The sequence below is a fragment of the Acomys minous genome, assembly GCF_964271855.1.
Source record: "Acomys minous genome assembly, chromosome: 11".
In the NCBI taxonomy this organism is placed as follows: domain Eukaryota; kingdom Metazoa; phylum Chordata; class Mammalia; order Rodentia; family Muridae; genus Acomys; species Acomys minous.
Window position 1 is genome coordinate 641,827 of NC_140492.1, and position 16,708 is coordinate 658,534.

Consider the following 16,708-nt stretch of genomic DNA (forward strand, 5'->3'; position numbering starts at 1 on the left):
AATTATTTCTGTATGCGATGTGTGTCGTTCACCATCAGTGGTAGCCTGGCTTGGCTTCCGTGTCTGGCTTGCTTCTGGATGAGAACAGAGGGCCCTCAAGGTCAAAGGTCCTGTCTCTCACTCAGGGACAGAGAGCACGCAGGGCGAGGCTCCCACTCTCACTGGGCTTGGTGTAAATGAGTTTTCCACCGGGCGTTACAATTAGCTCTTTTAGAATGAGATTGAAGGTCTCAGATGGAAAAGGGTTCCAAAAGCAGACAAAAGAATCAGAGACGCCTTCTGTTAGGAGTCCCACAAGAACAGCAAGCCACACAACAGTAACAGACACGCAGAGGACTTAGCACAGACCCCTGCAGGAACCACGGCTGCCAATTCAGAGTCTGAGCCCTCATGACTCCAGCGTAGTTGATTCTGTGGGCTGCATTCTCATAGCGTCCTCAACTCTTCTAGCTCTACATTTATTCCTCTCCTTCTTCTTCAGGGTTCCCCACGCTCTCCCTAACGTTTGGTTGCGGGTCTCTGCATCTGCACCAATCAGTTGCTGGGTAAAGCCTTTCTGATGACAGTTGGGCACCATCCTATGAGTACAGCACAGTATCATTAGGAATCGTTTCATTGACGTGTGGGGGGCGCCAGTCTTCTTTGCTTCGGTCTCTGAGCCATCCAGCTACAGGTTCCTGGCCATCCAGGCAGTGCTGGTCATGGCTTCATGCTCAGGGAATGGGCCTCAAGTTAGACCATTCATTGCTTGTCCACCCCTACAAATTCTCCATAACCAATACCCCCAGCACATCTTACAGGCAGGACAAAGGTTTTGTGGCTGGGTTGGTGTCCCATTTACAACAGTGGAAGCACTTCTTTGTTAGAGAAGATAACCTGTTCAGACGCCTTATCCTGCGTTCCTAGGAGTCCTCGATAGGGTAAATCTCATAGGTTCCAGGGAGCATCCACTGCACTAGGTTTCCATATCACCTCCCAATGCCACCTTGTCTCATCCTACACACCCTCCCTCCAGCCAGTTCCTCAGCCTGTTCCTTCTTGTACCCATCACCGCCTTCCCCAAGTCAATCCAGAAAATCTATTCTATGTCCCCTTCACAGGGAGATCCATGTGTCCGCTCTTGGGATCGTTGTATAAAGACAGCCAAAGTAGACCCCACAAAATTGTCTTCCGGGCTGCACATATTTGTCACGGCCTAAAAACCTATAATCACATCACATAAACTCTTGAGTCTCCTTAAGAAAAACTATTCAAATAATAAAAATATATGTACAAAGTGACATGGTGACTGAAGTAAAAAAAATTTAGTAGAAAATAGATTCCATGAGAAATTTATCTAGAGGCCATTTGTGTGATATTTTGGTTCCTAATCTTCTTTATTCTCTCCATCTCCTGAGAAATTAAGTAAGACAGAATTAAAAAGTAATGGCCTGGTTTCTTAGATAAAATACTGATTCTGTTGGATGTTTATTACTGATGATTCACTCAGTCTACAATATAAAAGATACAAGCCGGGTGTGGTGGCGCACGCCTTTAATCCCAGCACTCGGGAGGCAGAGGCAGGCGGATTGCTGTGAGTTCAAGGCCAGCCTGGTCTACAAAGTGAGTCCAGGACAGTCAAGCCTACACAGAGAAACCCTGTCTTGAAAAAAAAAAGATACAAATGGTGTAGAAAAAATGAAAAGTCTATATTTTGTAGAGAAATGCAGTGCTAGGTAGTTTCAGAAGGCAGTCATGTAGTGAAAGGGAGACATGAGTTTAGCACCATTAAAGAGACATCCCTTGCTCTGGATTGGAAGCCTAGGAAAGTACCCTAACGTAAGACTCTATCCAGATAAGCCTTTAATTTATGGAAGGAGTACACAACTCAGTTCCTACTAGTTCCAGCAAGCAATTTCATATACAACCTGCTGCATGGATGGTCCAAGCATGGTAGGGTTTAGCAACACTTTACAGAATCACTTGTGTTATATTGGTTCTGAAAACAAGAAAGATGCAAAATTAAAAGTCCTGGACTGTTCTGTAGTTTCATTTCCTTACTGTTGTACACATCTATGTTTGGCAGAGTCAGAGCCCCCAGTGAGGAGACTGTGAGAGCTCATTGTATGAATCTGTGAGGACAAAGCTGGGTTATATTTTGAGACAACAGGATGCTGACATACTGAAGCTATGAGACATCTGCCATACAGAGCTGTGTATAGGGTGCGGAGGTATCAAAGGAACAGATGCATGAAAGGTTGCAGGGATCGAGTTACTGGATATGAGCCTCTGAGTATAAGGCCTCATGGCCCTGAGGAGGCAGATCTGCAGTAGCTCACGGTGGCCCTGCTGAGGGTCTGTCTTGCCTTGAGCCAATCTTCTTTAATGTGACCACATTCATCTCCGTCCCCCACCTTATTCATTCTTCTCTTATACAATACATTCTGTTGGTGGTTTCCCCTCCCTCCACTCCTCCAACTTCACCCCCTTTCTCTCCTCTCCCCCATATCCCCCCCCTTTCCTGTTTTCCTTCAGAAAAGAGCAGATCTCTTAGGGATATCATCCAAACATGACATAGCAAGTTACAGTAAGACTTGTCACCTCCCATCATATCAAGGACGGATGAGCCACAGCAGAGGATGCAGGCAGATATTTGAAATCCACTGGCAGGTATGTCTGGTGAGACAGGGCTAGTGGTACTTCACCAGGGGTCAGCACCAAGCTATCAGCAGTGGTGGAGCAGGCCCCAGCAGCTGCAAAGGCATTTCTGCCATTGATGCCTGACCACCTGGCATCCAGTGGTAGTTCCCCACCCCGACCCGGAACAGATGGAGTCTCAGATGGTCATGGTGGAATGGTGAGCAATTGACAGAAATATTTGGTTGCCTAGACAATCCCTCAAAATAAACACTGGAGCATCGTCTTCAGCCTTCTGGGCCAGGATGTCTGGCAGGGTTTTTCTGTGAAGTAGGAATTATAAAGGACTTGCCTACCTTATCCTTGCAAAGATTGGCAGTTGACTTCCCTGCATCCAGTTTGTCCAGTATGGACAGTATTCTGTCTGTAGTTGATGCAATGACATTTTGTCATCCAGGAGTTAGTTTGCCACATATGAAGCCTTTGATGCTCTTTAAAGTATAATTGGAGTGCTGCCAGTAGAAGACATGTCTCATTATCAAAAGAAAGCCTTAAATTAATGAAATAATTTTAAATCCATATTCTGTAGATCTCTGAGGTTTTTGATGACCATCTATCTATCTATCTTATCTGAATTGTTTGTTTCTAGCTATTTTTTATCTGTCCAACTAGGAAACAAATTTTTATAATTAACTAAACAAGTATCTAACATGACCATAAGTTTGATTGTCTAAAGATGTGTTTCTTAATTATCCTAAACAGTTGGTAATAGCTGCTTTCAAAAGAACTAGAATTTAACACTGCATTTTTAAGAATTACATAGAGGGCCCAGGGGTCCCGCTCAAACTAAGGCACCAGCCAAGGACAATACAGGCTGTAAACTTTAAACCCCTACCCAGATCTAGCCAATGGTCAGAACAGTCTCCACAATTGAGTGGAGAGTGGGATATGACTTTCTCATGTACTCTGGTGCCTCACGTTTGACCATGTCCCCTGGAGGGGGAGACCTGGTGGCACTCAGAGGAAGGACAGCAGGTTACCGAGAAGAGACTTGATACCCTATGAGCATATACAGGGGGAGGAAACCCCCCCCCCCAGGAACAGTCATAGGGGAGGGGAATAAGGGGGAAATGGGAGGGAGGGAAGAATGGGAGGATACAAGAGATGGGATAACCATTGAGATGTAACAAGAATAAATTAATAAAAAAATAAAATAAAAAGAATTACATAGATATAGTACCTACGTAATTGCTGTAACAAAATATAATCTTAAATCTGTCTCAATATACAAAGATTCACACCAGTGTAATGACATCCTAACGGAAACAGTCTGTGATGGTGGATGATCTAACTAGCCTGTCTGAAATAGTCTCAGGTGCAGATTTTTGAGAAAACAGTTAATTGAGGCTATCTGTGATATAGGATCACCTGGGCTACTTATCGTGTCTGTGTGTGTGTGTGTGTGTGTGTGTGTGTGTGTGTGTGTGTGTGTGTGTCTGGTCCTCATGCTCTTCATACATAAACTTTCAAGTGTATTATACATTTCTTCACTGACATATGTATAGAATGTGCACTGAGCACAGTTCAGTTAAAGATGATTCTCTGCTCTCTGTTCGAGCAGCTAAGGCATTTGTTTTTCTTTATAAGGTAGTTTGTACTGTATAACCACGTAGTAATAGAAACTTTTATGTATGCAATCTGAAAGGATGGCATGGTAAGTCCTGAGGGTTTTGTGGCCAAAGATTTATTGGTCATGCGTAGATGAGGTCCTGGCTGGAGACATTTTCATGCCTCAGTCAGTCTTAGAGCAGTTCCCACGTGGAAGGGCCAGCAAATTATGTTACCTGTCCCATTTGGTCTTTTTTATTTGTTTCCTCTGTCTGCAGCCAAGATTTTCAGGAGGTCTCCCTCTGTCAAATCTGATTTTTATCAATTTGGACAGAATCCACACTTCTTCTTCTCCTGTGGTAACATATGCATAACCCCTTACCCAGATTAACACACTTCCTGCCTTCCATTCTGAGGTTAAGACATCCTTAACATAAGCAGGTTGGTTTAGTTCAACAGTTCCCCCCATCCCATAATCCAATGTCTCTCAGTACTGTTGTTTCTGTTCATTGGCATTCAAAAAATTTAAAGTTAATAAAGCATTATTCAATCTATCTCTGGGGGTATTTGTTACCAGTTTTTGTTTAAGCATTTCTTTTAATGTATGATTGGATTGAGAGATCAAAAGAATTAAAATCTGTATCTCAGGGTCACAGAGATAAGAAATAGACTTCAAAGGCTTAAACACAACTGCAGAGAGACTTGGGCGAAGCTACAGGAAAGGGACCTAGAGGAGATAGTGTTGCTGAAGGACTCAAAAGGGCCTCCAGCCTGAGTCATATGACCACATTCCTTTCTGTCCAGCCAAGATTTGGTTCCTAGGAAACCAGACCAAAGTGCTCCAGCCTTGTTGCACCATTGCCTGCCCTGCTCCCGTAGCAACAGCCAATCAGCACAGGATGGGGCATTCAGCTGAAACCCGAACCCGATGTTCCTTTGGGTGAGAAAGTGAACAAAGAGAAACAAGAGTGTTAGAGCCTTTTTCGTAACCTATCACTTTAGGACACTAGACCCCCTTATGTATCTTAGCCAATAGGCATTTGCCAAGCTGGGACCTCCACCCATGCTTGGGGACACTGGGGGGAAAGGAACCTAAGTAACCCCTAGACATGAGCGAAGGGTCCCCTCTGGATACCACTGCATGGGTAATAGCCGCGGCCCTTCTCCTTTGTGCTATTACATAGGTTTCACCTCCTGGGGATTTGGGGGGAACTCGAGAACCAGGCATAACAGGATCTCTCTACTACTGCTTGTCCTGTAGGATCGTGTGGTATACATATTATATGTGAAAAATTGCTTCATTTTAATAGAGACATATGCTAGAGCATTGTTAGTCTTAGTTTGTACAGCTATTCCCAAAACTGCCATAACTTGTAATAAATGTGTAATTACTGAATCACCTTTTTTCAGAACTAAAAAGCAGGTGACCGTTGCAATCCTGAATATGTATCTATAGTATGGTGCATTAACATATGTACATATTTTAGAGTTTTAAACTCTAAATGAAACACATAAGCTATAGTATGACATTGCTTAAAGGCGACATCATTGAACTGAATCTATATTCATAATTCGGTAGATAGACTTTCATCTAGTAATTGATCCTCGACAACATAAATATGAGTTACAGGAATGAATGCTGACAGAAGAAAAATAGTCATGAGTGAAAACATGCTTGTTTTAAATTTCATTTTGTGATGTCAGGTGTCTTTGGGTATATCCATCTGTTTGATGGCTCGCAAAAAAGTTAGACCCTGTAATCTTCCTGGATTTCTAATAGGAATTAAAGGAAGTTAAAACAAAAACAAACAAAAACAAAACCTCACATGGTTCTTGGGCACGAATTTGCCTTAACTGCTGGGCCCTGTCTGTAGCCCTGAAAATGTTTTAAAGCCTTTATATATCATCTTACCATTGGGCAATAGAAAACAACTCATACAAGAGAAAAATCTTGTTTATGTAAACAGTTTGGTGGAGACTTTCAACATCACAGTTGCCTTAGTTTCAAAGAAAAAAATCTTGTTTCATCTCTTTTTCATCATAGCCTTGAAGCAAGTAAATTATTTCCCATGTTCACACAAGTCTGATGGTAGAGATTACAGTATTGAAGTAGGCATTAAAGTGTGCTGTATATGTGGCAAATTCATATACAGCTCTGGTCTCAGAGCTGTTCAGAAATCACCTGTAGTGTGTAAATATGTTATTTTTTTGAAATCCCAAGTGTGGGATTTGGGACGACCTTAGTTTATCTGCAGATGATAACTGCCTCATGTGTCTCAGAGAGGGGTGTGGTCTTTGCCAGCTGCAGTGAGTTTAATTCTGAGGATTTGGTATAAATATGAGAGCGAGAAGGGCGAGGGCTCTGAGGAGACAGACGGAGGAAGGAGAAGGCTGCTTGTTCATCCCTGTGCCTTCCATTTGCTGTTGCTGGATTGCTAGACATCCTGATGGCTGAGATTGGTGTTTTCCCAAAGAACTCAACGACCCTAACCAGCTGGAACTAAGCCTAAAGAAGTCTACATCCCCTATGCCTTCTAACCTTTTTTCTTTCCTACCTAGGGTTGGCAGGTTGGAAAGGGAGGTAAAGGCTTAAGGAACCTCAAATAAAGTAGAGTTAAACCAGGGCCTACAATCACATTTCACCTGATAAGGACAACAAGGGCTGGACATGCATTTATGTTTAGCCCTGGATTTGGTCCCCAGCACTAAACAAACAAGCAGCTGGTGCTCTCATTAATTATCTTTCTCATTTCTGTGGTCAAATTCCTAAGAAAGAGCAAATTTGGGGGTGGGTAGTCACAGTTTGAAGGGATCCAGTCCATCATGGTGAGAAGCTACAGTGACAGGTCATGCCATGGTGACAGGAGCTTGCAGCTGGGACACCTCATCTCCTCCCATCTTGATAGAACAGGAAGCAGAGAGGTCATAGGAAGTGAGACTCAGATACAAACCCTCAAGGCTCATCACTCTTTCCTTCCTCAAGATTCCACAACAGAGGGATGGTCTTGTGCACTGTGTATTCAGATGCTGATTTCTGTGCCCCTAGATCTGGTTGCAGTCTCGACATGGGCATTGTCATGATTATTGAAGAATCTCCTGTCTCAATGTCATGTAAAGAATGTTCTCCATCATCTCTGATTGGTTAATAAAAAGCCGATCAGTCAATACCAGGACAGAGGAGATAAGAAGGAGATATTTCTGATCCCAGCCAGGGCATCTGGTGTTGGGGGCGGGGAGAGAGGTCATCAGGAGATAGAGGATGGACCAGGAGAAGGGGCCATGAGATCGGCATGAGGAGTTCACCATGAGGACACACATAGAACAGAGCAAGCCAGGTCAACAATAAGATGGCAAGTAACTTGAGGAAGTGGCCAGACAAGCATGGTTGGGTTAGAATAGAGGAATATCTGCCTAGTTAAGTTTGTTTAATGCTTGTTGAATAAATTTAATAGGTCTCTGTGTCTCATTATTTGGGAGTTAGAATGGGAATAGAAAAAGCAACATTTAAAAAATTTCTTCCTACACACAACCTTTTTAAAACTGCCACAACTGGGGACTAAATGTTCAGACAGTTCACACTCAACCCCCAACTCTGTCGTTACTGAGCAGTTGTTTTAGAGGCACTTGGGGCTCTTTGGCACTTGCTTCCAGGATGAGCCCCTGAACTGGCCAGCAAATACTGGCTGCAGAAGCCCCTCCTTCACTTTAATACTAAGTTATGATGAGCAAACTTCAAGCCCAGAAGAGAGAATACAGGGTTTACTTTTAGGAGATCATGGCAGAGGCAGGATGTGGTTCAATAAAACACAAGTATGAGAGCCTGGGTGTAGATCCCAATACTCACATAAACCCAGGTGTAGGAGTGTCTATCTGCATAAACCCAGACGTGGGAGTGTCCACCTGCATAAACTCAGGCGTGGGAGTGTCCACCTGCATAACCCTGGCATGGGAGTGTCCACCTGCACAAACCCAGGCGTGGGAGTGTCCACCTGCATAAACCCAGACGTGGGAGTGTCCACCTGCATAAACCCAGGTGTAGGAGTGTCCACCTGCATAAACCCAGGTGTAGGAGTGTCTATCTGCATAAACCCAGGCGTGGGAGTGTCCACCTGCATAAACTCAGGCGTGGGAGTGTCCACCTGCATAAACCCAGGTGGGGGAGTGTCCACCTGCATAAACCCTGGCGTGGGAGTGTCCACCTGCATAAAGCCAGGTGTGGGAGTGTCCACCTGCATAAACTCAGGCGTGGGAGTGTCCACCTGCATAAACCCAGGCATAGGAGTGTCCACCTGCATAAACCCAGGCATGGGAGTGTCCGCCTACATAAACCGAGGTGTAGGAGTGTCCACCTGCATAAAGCCAGGTGTAGGAGTGTCCACCTATATAAAGCCAGGTGTGGAGGTGTGGGAGTGTCCATCTATAATCCCAATACTGGGGTAGTAGAGATAGAAAGTGCCTCCTGGTAAGGTAATCTAGTTGAATTGTTGAGCTCTAGGTTCAGGGAGACCCTGCCTTAAAAATAAGATAGAAAGAAGGGTGTGGTAATGCACATCTTTGATCTCAGCACTTTGGGGGGGGGGGAGAATTAGGTTATCTCTGTAAGTTCAAGGCCACCCTGGTCTATCTAGACTGTGAGAGCCTGTCTTAAGAAAATGAAAGAAGGAAAGTGATTGAACTCTGGCCTCCACCACACAAATGCATACACATGAATATAACAAACAACACACACACACACACACACACACACACACACACACACACACATACTTATGTTGCTTAATGCCAATGTGTTCTTAATATTCAAGTGTGCCAATCAAATGTATCTCCAGTCTTTAACTCCATATCTTGGCACACAACTCCTTAAATCCTTGGGCTCTTCAAGGTGGTAAGGGTCATCTTTATGTACACTCTCTGAGCAGAATGCTGGCTACCAGCCCTCAGGTAGCTTGAGGGTTGAGGAAGGTCACAAGAAAGGCCAAGACAGAACCAGAGGGTATGCAGTTTCAGCACCAATGTCCAGATAGAACCAAGGGACTGAAGCTTAAGGTGAACACCAATAGCCAACCTGGAACAAATGGCTGAGATGCCTATTGATATGCCAAAGCAAACACTGGCTGCCAGCCTCTCCCAGTACCTGTTACAGAATCCTGTCTCCTCTCAGAACTTCTCACTTCTGGCCCATTCTAAACCTCTCCAGCACCCCCACCCCCAGCTTCTCTTTTCTCTTATATAACCTAGCCATTTTTCCTATGCATGCTCCTGGCTCTCGGTCTTCCTCTTAACCTCTTGGCTCCTCTCTCTTCTCTTCCTCCCCTCCTCTCCCCTCCCCTCCTCACATGGCCTGCTCTATTCTGCTGGAGTTGAGTCCAGAGTCTTCCAGATGCCACTGGCTGTGTGCTCCCTCATATCTACAATAAAACCTTCTTGGGTTAATCAATCCTGTGTGAGGAAGCCGTCATATCAACCCAAAGGGCAAGAACTAACAGATTTCCGGAAGGCAGGGCCTCAGGAATGTTCCTGGATGTTCAGTGCCTTGTGCCTCACCCCATCCTTCTCTTCCTTTGTGTCTTTTTGTAAGGAACATTACTGGTCATTGTCAGGTGCTATTTGAGCTCACTGAGAAGCTTAAGTTTGAAAGCTGGGTTGCTCCTCCTCCCATTTAACACAACCATGTGTATGTCAAGTGTCCTCCAAGACCCAATGCCTGGGTCAGCCCACGAGCCCCAGCTCTGCAATGAGGAGAAGAAAAAACAGCCAGCAGCTAACGGGATTAAAAAGTAATGTGGCCTTAAGATCAGCTAGAAAGTGAACCCTTTCCAACAGAGGTTGCTATGTTACTATTATTTATGCTACAATATAACAGCGCCTACAGAGAGAACTGGAAGCTGGGCTCTTATCTGTACTTAAATTCAGTCATTTAAAATCCAGACCATATAGAGCTCCTTGGTAATTTTCTTTGCTATAGGCTGCAAATGTATATAAGTATTCCCCTGGGTTCTAGGAACCATTCCACCAGCCACACATTAGGACAGGGATGTGGAACTCCAATACATAACCAGCCACCAGCTTATAATTAGTTGAAAGTGGAGGGCAGTTTAGGGGTTAAAGCCCAAAACCTCAGGAACTGTATGCTAATCCCAGGTAGATGGTGTTCAAATTACAAATGGTATTCACTGCTCTAACCATTGTTGTAAGTAGTTGGTGTTCTAAAGAGATGTGTCCCACCCTTAGGCTGTCAGACCACTGAAACAATCTGTCCCCACGAAACTGGAATTTCCTCAGGTGCCTCCCAATGAGAGAATGAAAAAGCGTGAAGCCAGGGACACACAGTGGAGAAACAACCTGTCAGCCCACCTTGCAGGAGACACTGGAGCTGAGGCAGTGATGGCTCAGTGAAGTAGCGCCTTGACCAGGACTGCTCAGACTCTAAAGTGCTCTAAAGTGTGTGTGTGTGTGTGTGTGTGTGTGTGTGTGTGTGTGTGTGTGTTTTCACTGCACCTCTACCTCTTCATTCTTCCTTCTAGTACAGTGACATTGAATACATTTCTGTTCTACACTTGGGCTCTTTAATTGAATTTTGAGAACAAGTGCCCAAGGGCAGCCTGTTAGGGCAGCCAGGGCCCAGGCTTTGACACTGAATATTCCCATAATAGTGCCCACAGCCTCACTCCTGTCAGTATTTCAGGGATATGGACATCACCTGGCCCAATAACTGTAGTCAGAATCACGTCATTGGGTAAGAATGGAGCGGGAAAAGCAATTTGAGCTTTTTTTTTTTTCCTACAGCTGGGACATCATGATAGAATCAAACTATTAGTCTTGTCCACTGATGGTGAGGGGAGAATTGAGCATTGACAGGAAAGCAGGTTTTGTCAGGAGGCCAAGTCTTGCTGCTTCTGTAGTCCTGGCACAGGCTTGCACCATCTCACTGTAAAACCCTAGCTGATTTTTATAAGAGAAAAAAATCTTGGGAATATTGCCAGAGTTATGAGGATACTCTACACTTCTAGCCAAGAGTCTGCCAAATGGTTTCAGCATGTAGACTTTGTAGAACCACAGATGATGTCACCATGGTTTCTGTTCACTGGGCATCTCTTCCTAACAATTTCCAAAGTGCAGGCACATTCATGGCTGTTAACATGCCTCAGGAACTAAGTGAGAAAGGGGCACTCACATATTTTTAGAAGTCATTTCAGACATATCCGGAAACCTGACAGCACACCAGATCAACTGAGTCACATCTGGGAAGGAGGGGTAAGTGAAGACTGCCTACTAGCATCGAAAACAGATTAAGTCATTTGACCTGGTTTCAGTGAAAGTGCTCCAGGGCGCTTGCCTAGAATGCACAAAGCACTCAAAAGCCCAACACTCTGGAGGTGGAGGTAGAAAACTCAGGAGTTCAAAGCCCTTTTCCTTGGTGGCGTAGCAAATTTGAGACAAAGATGAGCTACACGAGACACTGTCATTAAAAAGTCTAGTGCTAACGCCTGCAACGTGAGGGCTATACAAAAAGAAGTGTAAGCATCATATTTGCAGTATAAGCATGGCAAGCTGGAATGTGAACGCTGGCAAAGAGGAAACTCAGTAGTCACGATCTCCGTCCTCAGCAAGACCACAGCCAGCCACATGACTCTCACCACAAGGGACGCTAAACCCTAAAAGTCTCCAAGACTTAAAAACAAAGCCAGAAATCCAAAGCAAAGCCAATCCCATTTCTGGTCTTAAGCAGCTCCTGGGGTGAGGACACTCAGCAGCAGTGTGTGCTGCAATGATGCCTGCTCCCTGCAGACCCACACCCTGCCAGGAAGGGGCTAAGTGAATGGATGTCTCTAATGAGTCTGTTAGTTTTGCCCCACATTCTGAGGACTCTGCTACATTCCCAGAACAGAAATGATCGGCTTCTTTCTGCTTGTCCAGGAGCCAGTATGACCTGTGCCTGGGACAAGGTTGGACTTCCTTGTGTATGGCCACTGCATAGGATTGGGCTGCTGATTATCCCAACTTCTTCACCAGGCAGCCCAAGGCACCAGAGGACACACCCTGGCTCGGTCATCACTGGCCTCAGGATCTGTTGGGTGTCTGGGTTTCTGGGAAAGACAGTCCTACTTCCTCCTTCTGGCTCACAGCCCTGAGTGCACAGGCTCCTGGTATTTACCACTGTGTCCTCAGCTCATATCTGTTTTTCTGGAGAGGGCAGCAGTTCCCCAATGGCAGAGAATATCGTCATAGTATTAATTTTCATAGTACCAAAGCCCAACAAGCTAGTAAGCAAAGTGAAGGCAGAGAGAAAGTGAGAGTCTGGCAGGGAAATCAGGAGTTTGAGGCAAGCCTAGACTACATAATGAGACACTATCTCAAACAAGATGACAAACAAAAAGCCAGAATAGTGGCTGCTGTTCTGCTGAACAATGATTCTCTTTTATCATATCTTTAAAGATGTATTAGTAGCTGGGAACAGTAGCACACACCTGAAATCCCAGCACTTGGGAGGCAGAGGCAGGGGGATCGCTGTGAGTTGGAGGCCTGCCTGGTCTACAAAGCAAGTCCAGGACAGCCAAAGCCACACAAAAAAATCCTGTCTCAAAAAACCCAACCAAACAAAAAGTATTATTTTATTGTGTGTGTGTGTGTGTGTGTGTGTGTGTGTGTGTGTGTGTGTGTGTGTATGTGTGTGTGTGTGCACTTCACGCATGGAGATGCACACTGAAGCCAAAGGGTATTAATCTCCAGAGCTGCAGTTACAACGCGAAACCCAATGTAGGCAACGGGAACTAACCAGTGCTCTGCAGGGAACTGATGAGCCACCTCTCCAGCCCCCTTCATGTCTATGCTGTTTAAAGATCAAGCTTCTCAAAAGTGAAATAAACATTTAACCCAAGCCAACTTCACCCGTGCCAAAGGTACCATGATGATGCAAGTACCCTGGGTTCTGAGCTGAGGAGGCTGGGAAATGGGGAAAGGAGAATTACTCTCCAGGTATCTTCATAAGAAGCAGAGGAAGACTGGGCAGACAGAAGAGGCCACTTGATGGTGGAGGCAGAGGCTTGAGTGACACAACTACAGGCAGAGTTGCCAGCAGCCACCAGAGGTGGAGGGCTAGGGACAGTGTGCCACTGTCCTCCATAGGAGCAGGACCCTGTAGACACCAGAGTCCAGCCTAACTGTACTGACTTTAGACGCTTGTCTTCTGAACTGTGACTGACCTGTATGAAGCCTCTAAGGTTGGGGTACTTTATCACATCAGTCAAAAGACACTAATATGACTGACCACCTCCACCCTCCTACCCCAACTCAGTTATTTCAAGGAATAGCCACCCAAAACACGAGTTGGGCAAACTTGGATGTCCAGGTATACATTCAAAGTGAAGTGATATTTAAGAGACTCACAGCTGAGTAAAACTTTACATTTACAAAGACACAGAAACTTGTTCAAATCCCACCTAGAAGGGCCGACCTCAGTTTACAAAAAGAATATGTTTAGCTTAAAAATTCAGAGAGGTTTTTATAACACTACAGCATTGTGCAGCACTGTAACCCAGTTTCTTATGGAAAACTCTAGCAACTGGGCCAGGACCCAACCCTAGGAATGATCCCAAAGGTCTGGGAACACCCAGGTTATGAGACAGTCTCCATACCAAAGGAACGTTCATGTTAGGGGGGGGAGGCTTTCCAGCAGCCAGAAGCATAAGGGAGAAGGCTGTGGTTTGGCTATGAGAGAGAATGTGGGTATGCCACACAGAGGGAACAGGGAGCTGGTAAGGCGGACTTGGTGAGGGTGGTGAACACTGGTCTAAGGCAGGCAGAAAGCGTGAGGTTACAGAGTCAGTAGACCACTGAAAGCCACAGGCACAAGTTGATGAGATGTGTAGGCATAAGGCTATTATGTAATTCAAAAGCTGATTTCTGTACCCCTGGCCCATATCTGGTTGTAATCCTTGTTCTGAGACTCTCCTGTCTCAATGTTGTGTAAACACTGCTCCCCAACTGTCCCCTTATATGCCAATAAAGAAGCTTACAACCAATCACTGAGCAGGAGAGAGAATGGGGCTGGACTTCCTGGCAGCCAGGGGAGGAGGAGTTGGAAGAGGAAGTAAGGGATGCAGCCATGGGAGAGGTCCAAGAGATATCAGAAGAGGGAGCTGAAGAGAGGAGAGCTACAAAGTGCAAGTATCTCTGGGATGTATGCTGGGAGGGAACCAGATTAGCTAAGAGGGTTAATAATAGCATAATAACTGCTCAGCAATTGTGCTGTGAAGCTTGTTAAAATAATATAATAGAGTCTCAATTATTTGTGGAATAGCTGGGTTAAGAGAGAAACTGAGAAACAAAAAGTTTTATAAAAATAACTTTAACAGACATGCACTTAAAAGAATGCATACAGCTAAGAGTGGAATCCACTGTGGAAGGGGACCTAGAAATCAGGCAAGAAGCTACAGACTGGCCAGTTAGGACAGAAGCCCAGGAAGAGCCAGTGAGGAGAGACCTGAGGGGTACCTGAGAGGCAACCTGATAGGACCTAATTACAGATGAAGGCAGAAATTGAGAAGTAATCCCAAGTTTACAATTTATGTAGTAGAGCACACAGCAGCCCCAATAAGCAGGACAGGACACCAAGTAAAGTTTAACAGAAGACAGAACAGATGGATTCATCTCTGAGTCCATTGCTGGGGACCATCCAGACGTTAACTCCTAACGAGGTGGTTACATCATGTGGATATAAACAGGTACGTGGAAGCGGAGCTAGAAGTCCTGCCTGGGATGCATCAGTGCATGACGATCAAGAAGTCCAGGGGCCCACAGGAAGCCTATGGGGAACAAACCCAATGCCAAATACAAGCAGCAACAGACAACCCCGACCAAAGGTACTAATGAGGGCAGAGGTGTGTAAACCCAAGAAATAGCTGAAGTGACATCAGGGCTGTAGAAGCAGCAGAATCGCAGAGCAATTACAGATGACAGACAGGATAGGGTAAAAGGTACAGGTTGGCTCCAATGGAGGAACTAACACACCAGAGGCGAGCTGAGAAGGGAGACACACAAGGCTTGCCTCAACAGATGCGGGTCAAGGTGTCAGGTTATTGCAGGATGAAGCGCAACTTCCCCCTAAAAGCAATGGAGAAACTACTGTTAAAGCTGGAGCAAGGCAGCATTTTAAAAGATTTGTCTGGCTGCAATGCCAGGGTGGAGAAAAACCTGGAGGCTAGGAGAGCAGTTAGAAAGTTGTGTGTACATTGCAGGGAGGGGTGAGTGCGTGTGTGTGTGCATGTGTGTGTGTGTGTGTGTGTGTGCATGCGCGCACGCCCTTAAAGTGACAGCATTGTCAGAGCATCTTCCCTGGCATGGATAATGCAGTATGGAGTAAGAGGATAGGTGAGACCACAGCCCTCTGAAACCCAAAGCGTGGGCATGGGCAGGGATCAGAGGAAATAACACAGCATGCCAAAAGGTGCAAGCCAGGGGACAGGACACCCAGGGCAAAGCGGCATAGTGCTACCATTGCCTCTGAAGAAGGAACCGATGCAGTATCACAACCCAGAGGTCACCTGAAAGACCCAAAGGTTTCTGTCGTAGGCGGCTGTTAGGTCAGATTCAGAGAACTGGCAACCTCGGTTGAACGTGGAGGTGCCCAGTGTACAGGCAGCAGGCACTAGAGATGCAGAAAATGAGTGGCAGATACCTGGGAAACGGCTGGAGGGAGGCTGCTTTGCACTTCGTGTGGTTAAGGGAAACAAACAAATCCGGCTTCTACCTGGGCCTCAGGCTTTGCAACTCCATCCTGGTTTTCTGGCAGGTAGACAGAGGGCTCGCTCACTCAGCCTTGTCGAAGGTGACCGTCTGGAAGCCCTCTGACCAAGGCCACTTCTTACTTTAACTGCCACGAAGTCCAAAATACAAAAACATTTAAAAACAAACAAAAACAACTCTTAAATGACTGTAGAAAACTTTTAAGTGTGAAATTCTAAAAGCTATGGTCTTGAAATTAAAGAAACTAAATATTCAGAGCTATTCATTGCAGATTTTTTTTTCCATTTGGTTCAACTTAATGCAAAATTCTTTCTCCCACATATCACTCACACACCTCATAAAGCTAATTTATCTTGGTTCGTGTGGCTAAAAGCCACCTTCAGAAGCAGATTTGAAAATCACACACTTCTTGGAACTTAGGACACCTAATTTAAAATCTAGGCATTTTAAAGGTCTTACAGAAATTCCACTGGTTGGACTGTCTGCTGCTAAGTTCAGGCTCTAGAGAACTGCCCCACTGTTCTGTGGCCTGGAGACTCTTTCTTCACAGCTGGGGTTAGCAGGTCAGCATTTGTTACTGGCTGTCTGGTTTTGGCTGAGTACAGAGTAATCTGACAAATGGAACTGTATTTTTCATGCAAAGACGCTAAAAGACAATTGGTGTTGCAGGAAAAGGGTTGCTTGTTTGGTTTTGCTTTGCAAGAGGGCCAGGGTCTCACTCTGCACTTCAGAATAGTTA

At 45.2% G+C, this 16,708-nt stretch overlaps 1 protein-coding gene across 3 annotated transcripts in view; it reads right to left on the minus strand.

Annotated features, from left to right (window-relative positions):
* LOC311608640 (olfactory receptor 4A5-like) overlaps positions 1-16,125 on the minus strand; it is an 80,072-nt gene extending 63,947 nt beyond the window's left edge. The window contains exons 1-3 of one of the 3 annotated variants that reach the window (XM_084801211.1): positions 15,902-16,125; positions 4,461-5,158; positions 2,973-3,128 (exon numbers count right to left, since the gene is read on the minus strand). The gene's annotated coding sequence lies outside the window, so the exon portion shown is untranslated. The remainder of the gene's footprint in view (positions 1-2,972; positions 3,129-4,460; positions 5,159-15,901) is intronic. The other 2 variants (XM_084801207.1, XM_084801208.1) reach the window with 2 other exon arrangements.
* Between the last annotated feature and the right edge of the window lie 583 nt (positions 16,126-16,708).